Source organism: Triticum dicoccoides, chromosome 4B (genome assembly GCF_002162155.2).
Source record: "Triticum dicoccoides isolate Atlit2015 ecotype Zavitan chromosome 4B, WEW_v2.0, whole genome shotgun sequence".
NCBI lineage: Eukaryota > Viridiplantae > Streptophyta > Magnoliopsida > Poales > Poaceae > Triticum > Triticum dicoccoides.
The window spans coordinates 613,075,969-613,084,552 of record NC_041387.1 but is presented as its reverse complement, the minus strand read 5'-3'; positions in this window follow the sequence as shown (position 1 = coordinate 613,084,552).

Here is an 8,584-nt window from a genome sequence, read left to right as displayed (position 1 = left end):
TCGTCGTCGCCCTCCGCCCCCCGCCGTCGTCGCCGTCGCCCCGGCCGCCCCCGATGTGAGCCGCCGCCGCCACGGCTTTGTTCATTTTTTTCATATAATTTGTATTACTTTTTTGTTCATTGCATTTTTTCATATATATAATGTATATATGTATGTGGTAGCTATTATGATGAATGGATATGGCTATGTATGTATGAATATAATGTTCATAGCATTTTTTTGTTTATATATGTTTTTTCATATATGTATTAATTTTTTATTTAGGTTAGTAGATATCGATTTTAGGTTAGTGCTTAGTAGTTGAACTAGTTGATTTAATAAAACTACTTTATTAAAGTTTACTATATATAGAAGTAGTTTATTTTTAGTAAGAACTACTTTATTTTATTTATTTATAGTAAGTGCTTAGTAGTTGAACTAGTTGATTTAATAAAACTACTTTATTAAATTTTACTATATATAGAAGTAGTTTATTTTTAGTAAGAACTACTTTATTTTATTTATTTATAGTAAGTGCTTAGTAGTTGAACTAGTTGATTTAATAAAACTACTTTATTAAATTTTACTATATATATATATATATATAAGTAGTTTATTTTTAGTAAGAACTACTTTATTTTATTTATTTATAGTAAGTGCTTAGTAGTTGAACTAGTTGATTTAATAAAACTACTTTATTTTACTATATATAGAAGTAGTTTATTTTTAGCAAGAAAATTAATAGAACTAGTTTATTTTTTTAGTTCATTTTACGATGACTATCCCACATCCTCGTCGTCGACTCGGCGGAGGAGGCCGGCTTGATCAGAGGGGTCATGTCCGGGACTAGGCTCCGCCGGGCTGGTATTGAGAGGTGCTACCTTCCGAGGGGCGTAGGTTGGTGAGGAGCCAGCCCGTTGTTAACCTGATCCTTGTTTGGTGGCGGTCACGTGGGCTAGTGACGGTGCTGGGGCTTCCGGACACCGCGGAGGTGGTACGTCACCGTGTCAGCGAGGAGGACGAGCACGTCCGTCGCTACATGGTTGCGTTGGAGGGCAGGTTCGACAATACCTGACAGGTTCTTCAGGGATCTCACTGGAGCTATGATCCTGTGATGGTTCCTTCTCTTTGGGTGTCCACCGCCCGCGACGATACCCGTCGGGCGCTATGGTTGTAGCTGTATTAGTGATGCTATATGTATAATAGTATTCGAGGAGTATTAGTGATAATATTCGATGATGTACGGACACAAGAGATGATGTAGTTTTGCTTATAATTGAATGCATGCTAATTTGAATACTACTTTATTTTACGATTTGGTTTTGCTTATTGAAGGCTCAAATTGGAAAAATACTCCTACTTTGAATGCTAAAATTGGAGAGCACTATGCAGAAATCTAGGAGCCCCCTCCATCATCCGCGCCGTCGTCCCCGTCACCGACCCCCCTCCGACCTCGAGGTGAGACCAGCCAAATCTCCATGTCAATATCAGTCCTATAATATGAGTCCTCGGGTTGACTTTAAGTCTGTCGAGTCTCCACCTATATGAGAGGAAATATTTGAATTATGAGTCCTCGGATTTTTTAGTACATATATTTAATTGTACAAGTTTAATATTTGAATTATGAACATAGAAAATGTCGTACTCGGACGACGAAAACCGCCCGGGGGAGTGCGACTGGTGCCACGACGACCGAGGTATGTGCGACAGGTTCCTTGAGCTGGACGAAGATCGATGCTTCAGCATTAAGCTCGAGGAGACCTTCGATGTTGAAACGGTACGCAACGACAACAATAGTTTTTTCATAATTAAGCATGACTTCAACTATTTAAACGTGTACTTTTCATCTTTTTCAACTCGACTAGTTTATCCCATGCTATGTAAGACGCTATGTCTTGGAGAGGATGGATTTTGAAGACCATGAAAGTATGGAAACAAAGAAAATTCACCTAAGGACCCATCATGATGTGGATTTTGAGGTAAAGTTGTACAATTCTGAGAGTGTAACCCATTTTGGTTGCAAAAATTGGGAAGCACTTTGCAACATGTATGGTTTTGATAAGGGTATGCTTTTCATCCTGGATCTTGATGATCCTAAAATCGAGCAAGACAATATGGACATTTGGGTCCTTGTTGATACGCTTCCAATTCTTCCCCTATGTGAGCTTCTCAAACATAGTTATTAAGTAATTTATATTGTTTATTTCAAAATAGTTGAAAGCTTATTTCCATTGACAGCTTATTTTCATTCTTCAAAAAATGTGCGGAAGATGGTAGACAAAACCCGCTACACCGATGGCTCCGAATTAACTTATCAGGAGAAAATCACCTGATCGCATTTTATACTGATCTTAAGAATTACAATATCTACAATCGAACTCCTCAACATTATGGTCAATACATGCCACTAGTGCACGTGTTGAACTACGGTAACTACCATGGAGATACCCTGATAAGCTCTTTTACTATTACGACATCCGTACATCTTTTGCATACTTCTAAACTAGTACAGCATTGCTAACTACGAAATTATTACTATGTTTTTCAACAGATAATCCCGAATGATTGTGTGCCTCATCTGATGTATCAGCACGGTTGCCTTGGTGTTTTAAACATACAACCAGGTCGTCCTACGAATCTCAACTGTCCATACCGGATTTCTAAAAGAAGTGGAGACATGACAATCAAAGAATGGAAAAAATATATGGACAGTCTAAGGAGGTTCTTGGAAGCAAAAGGAAGCGAAGCGCAAGAATTGGAGACAGGATAATCTCCATTCTCCATAATGGAGAGTCGGGGTCTATATTATTTTATACTATTTTACCTTAAAGAGGGTATTTATATCTAATACTGATGATCTTGTGCTAAGAACAATTAAGTAGGGTTGGTTCGATAACTATGAGGATGATGATCGTATGACTTGTTATTAATAATGAGTAGAAGTTGTATGATGATGATTAATTAGTAAGACTTGTTATTATATATGATGATGCATGATGCGAGCATGAAGAGCTATTATATATCTGCGGGTGAAATGAACATGGTTTGGATTGAAGTGAAGGCAACATGCATGTTGTGCATGTCGAAAGTAGTACAATCCAAAGTTGATCAAGTTAGGATTAGTATTACTTTCGACATGCACTACATGTTGCCTTCACTTCGATCTAAGCCATGTTAACGTTAGGCATAGCAGTAGCATTGGTAAACCAATCACGGAGATATATAAAAAAGGACACTTCTCTCTATTAGTTAGCTAATAACAACATTTTTGTGCCAGTCCCAAAACCGGGATATAAGGCCCTTATGAACCGGGACAAAAGGCCCCCTTTTCTACTAGTGTCTGCGGCATCATTGAGCAAGATGAACCGAGACAACGCCAAGAGCACGAAGCTCGCCGCAGCACAACGGCAGCCATAGAGGTCTTGAGCATGCACAGCAACAGGGGCGACACCGACGAAGTTTGACTTCAGTCAATTCTTATATGCAGAGTAAAAACGAGGAGGGAGCAAAGAATAAAACGTAATCAGAACACACCTGGCTGCCTGCCTGCTTCCTCTGCGCGTGTGTTTGTCGGAGCTAAGCTGGAGTATTTCCCTGAGCTGTTTCCTTCTTCCTTCCTTGCGTCATCCTGTAGCCTGAAACGATTTACTAATCCAACAATAATAATCACTAGAGTAGTTAATTAAGCCTGTAGCATCAAACTCGCGTGTTAAATGCAGCTCAAATATGAAGCCATGCATGCATGCGCGCAGCATGCTCCGTCCAGGAAGAAGCAGAATCCACAGATGAACTAACTAAACTACTACCAGTACCTCGTATAGTCGGTCTGTGTTGAATCATTGATTGATGTCGCATAATCTTATCCTTAATACTACTGCCAATTAACTATTATATATGTCATTTGGCATGCATGCGTCTGCCGGCTGCTACATGCATATCATACGCTGACTCAGTTCCAAAACAGATGACGCTTTAGAAGGGTTAAACAAACTTATCTGTAGTAAAAGCTACTCCACCGATCATGTACGACACATATTTTTGATCGGAGGGAGTAGTTAATTTCTTTTATTCGAAAAGGAGATTGAAATCCCTGACATATGCAACATTGCAATGCACGCAACCATATTTACTAAAGTTGGTACAAAGTATGTAACATAGATAACTATGACAGAATTGTAACAAGATGAAATTAACATCTATGAGTAAGTCAAATTCTTTCGCAACAACGCCTTTAAAATGAACTAAACGTCCTCATGACATGCCGTCACATCCAGCCAAAAAGTACAAGACAAGTATTTTCATCCTAATTATCGAGATCAACCACCGAAGGCCAGCACATCGGTAGAAAAACAACGTCTTCAACAAAATAACAACGCAAATTCGCCGCTGCTGCGCCCAACAAATCAAGGTCAAAACAAGAGTCTTCACCCCGACATGAAGCGGGTTAGGTGGGCTAGGTGGAAATAGTATCATTAGATTGGCCATAAAACCAGTTTTACAACCTAAACATTTAGTATTTGATTCCCTTTGTGCCGTACATTCTCATACGAAAGGTTGCGATCAATGTACAAAGTACAACGGTACAATATCTATTTTCGTAGTAGTATATAATAACGGAGGGATCACCGCGAAACTCATCGATTATTTAAAGTATAAGCAGTACATACACATACCAACAACTTCTTCCATACGGAGGAAGGGGCAATAGTTTATCCCCAGCTCTGACTCTTTCTTCTGCTCGCAGAATCGCAGCCATGCACGGAGGGAAACAGGTCCAAGTTCGGCTCACCATTTCCCCTATATAAGCATTAACGACGCCGTGCGTAGATCTACAACAGAGACACAACACACACGCCATGTCGTCGACGTCGTCCAAGCCGAAGAGAGCAGGTGGCCTCCAGGGCCCCAGGCCGCAGCCGCTGAGCCTGTCGACCCGGCCGTCCAAGAAGCCACGCGTTGGCGGCCACGCCGGAGCAGCCGGGCCTGTGATCGTGTACGAGATCACGCCGAGGGTCGTCCACGCCGACCCACACGAGTTCATGGCCATCGTGCAGAGGCTCACGGGCAATTGCAAGCAGCGGCCGTTGACAGCAGCGACGACGTGGCCACCAGAGGCGACGTCCGGAGCTAGGGACGGCAGGGCATCAACCTCGACGGCCGCGGACGCTTTGGTTCTCACGCTTAGCCAACAGCAGCGTGCGCCGTGTGGTGGTGATCATCCGGCACCTTCTTCCCCGGCTGCCGCGTCACCGCTGCTGTCACCCAGCAGCTTCTTCTTCTCCCCGACCACCATGCAGGCGATACGGGAGCTCATCAGCTGATACGGCAAGTGCTTTGTTCGAGTCGATCAGCTTGCGAAATTTGAAGATCGGCCCGGGTGATGATCATATGGACAGTACTTGTCTTAGTTTGTTCACCAATTTTCTCTCTCCCTCGCTCTAGCCACTGTACGATTCTTACTAATTATGTTAATTAGAGTTTTGCACACACACAATGATAAGTTGGATTCATTGTTTCAAATTCCACTTTGAAATATTTCAAGCATAACTGAAATGTCTGAAACTTCTATAATTTAGGCTTCGGCGTCTTTGGCCCGAACCGCCGCCTCCACCGCAACCTCGGCTCGTCCCTACCATTAATTTAACTCTGTGCATTCGGTTTATTCTGTTTACATGGTTCGGTTTATACTGGTGTTTAGTTTAACAGTACTAATACTTCGGTAAATACAACATGAAATTAAAATACAACCCTGTTTTGTATATATAAAATTATTTAGGTATATATCATAATAATCAAAGTTGACGCGAATTTGAAAATAACATAATAATAGTTTGCAAATTTATGACTCAAAACATATACTTTTTTACACAAAAATATATGCATGCATGGATTCATGCCTTGATGGTTATGGACATGCTTAGCTTGTTTTTAAGCGAAAAATGACTACACTACAAGGAAAATGGATGTGCTTAGCGTGGAATCTAGCTCATGAACAAGAAAAATGACAACTTGTATGATTGTTTGTCTCAAGAAATATAAACATATATTTTTATTTGGGTTTATGCAGTTAACCATTCAGTTTTCGGCATATATCATAAAAACCAAAATTCCAAACAGTATGAAAAGTTCATACCATACTGAAACCAGAAACCATAAAAACTATAAAATTGGTTAGGTTCGATCTATTTTCAGTATGATTTTTCAGTTTGATTTAAAAATACTCTCGCTCATTTGTACCATCCGCCAGTGTGTACGTCCAACGAGTAAATTGCATAAAACAACTATTTTGAGGGCTAGGTTTGTGAAAACACTAGGATACATTTTCGCTGCAGAAAACACCACATCTCGCGTAATGGTCTTGCAAAAACCACTGATCGGCGGATCTGGCTCTGTTAAGTGAGATTATCACAGATGGGCCCCTTTTTTGCCTACGTGGTGTAATATTTCGTGCTAGATTAATTTTAGTCTAAATTTACAAACTAGTCCATATATTTTGCACAGACACCCCTAAATCAAATAGAGAAGAGCAATCAGCTCCCTCCCCTTCTTCCCGTCTCCTTCCTCCCTCCGCTCTCTTCCCCCGCCGACGAGGGCCAACAGCCGCCCACCAGAGCAAGCAGCGGCGGCGGAGCTCCAGCACCCCCATCGTATTCCCGCCACGGCCGCCGTCCTCCCAAGCTCGAGATCCATCTAGGGAGATGGGGGAAGCAGTGCGGGATGGCATGGGTGGAGCAGTGCGGCGGTGGCCGGGCAGAGGCGGGCGAGGTGAGCGCAGCCGGCCAGGAGCGGGGGCGACTGGGAAGGAGGTGAGCGCGGCGGCGCAGGGGCACGCGCGGCCGGCGTACTGCCGGAGCGCGAGCTTCGGCAGCCTCGTGGCGCGAGCTCTGGCCCAACGACGCCGATGACATGGTCGTCTAAGGCGCCCTCCGCGACGCCTTCTCCTGCGGCTAGCTCCCCGACGGCTCCTTCGTGGCCGTCAAGCTCGAGCCCCTGCACCACAGCACGGCTTGCCCTCGAAGCAGAGGGGGCGAAGCAGAGGAAGTCGGCGGCCGGCGACGCTGGCCCGCGGCGGCTGCGAAGCGACAGAATGCGCAGGGACGGCGGGGAATGGAGCGGCGACGGGGCAACGGCTCCGGCGTGCTGCTCGTCGGCGGGAGGCAGGGTCGCAGGAAAATGAGGCGAGGGAGGTCGGCGATGCAGCAGGAGAGGCATATCCCGATCTGAATCGGGGAGGGTGTTTTCGCTTTTTGGCAAAAGTGTTGGGGGTGTTTTCGCTTTTTTACCCATCTAATGAAGTCTTTGGTAAAACGCTATGCCACATCAGCAAAATAGGGGCCCCATCTGTCATAAACGCACTTAACCGAGCTAGATTCGTCAATCAGTGGTTTTTGCAAAAAGATTACACAAGACATGGTGTAATTTGTCAAAAAACTGTAACCTAATGTTTTCTGAAAATCTAGCTTTCAAAATGGTGGTTTTCTACAATTTACTTGCGTCTAACAGATGGATGTATCAATGATGAGCGTGTGCGAGTGTGTGTTTGTGTTTACATCGTGTTTAAATCAATTCATGCTTGTCGGCGGCAGAGACGCTGCTGCCGCTGCACACAGTGGTGGAGTCGGCGCGCCTCAGGCCCTACATCGATCGTCGACTCCACCTGCTGGAGCCCGCTCTCCCAAGGCAGGCCCCTGAACACATGCTGAGCACTGCCGGTGCTGCCATTGATATGTGACCATTATTGTGCGTATGCTCCTACGAATAGACATTGGATGATGTTGATTCAACAGGATTTATGAGTCTTTCAGTAAGGAAATAGTACTATACATTGTTACCGTGGAGTTAAATGTGTCTAAATAATAGTGGTGTTTCACCTCCTACACTTTTTTTTTTCTTTGAAAAAGATCAAACCTCAAATATAATAAAAATTACATCGAGACTTCAAGATTACTGAACGACCACTAACAGCCGCCAAAACAAGTTGCCGGTGCGCTGTTGTCGTCGCCCCTTCTACACTGTGATAATATTTTAGAACACCTTGAGGTCCATTGTTCATTAATACCCATTGCTCTCTTTTTTGTGAAGGTAGTTGGTAATTAGCACCCATCATTTTAGCACCAAAGTTGATAAACAATCTCTTTTTTTGAACTTGATAAACAATCTCTTTGTTTCTGCACCAAAGGAAAGAATGGAAATGTCTATCTATTGAATGTGGTTGTCATTGGTTTTCAAAAGCGCATCTGATCATGGTAACTTTGTTTGTTTAAAATCTATGTCGTTAGTTGCAGATACATAGTTTTCGAGATCTTTTACCGGGTATAATTTTAGTATTAAGTTGATCTAGTTATTAGCACTGGTCGGTCAGATTATGACGGGCATGTTGGTAATTCCTTATCATGGGTAGATTTATAGTTTCCTAGTTTTAATCGTAATGATAATGACAAATCTATTGTTAGGGAGGTCAGATAATACGTGATTTTTTTCTCCCCTTCCCTTTGGCGGCGAGGGCAAACTCTTCCCTCTAGGCTTCATCTGCGAGCCCGTGGGTTCACCTTCCCTCTGCCTACCGCTCCGACGGCTAATGGCTGGGAGGGCAATCCTGGCGCCT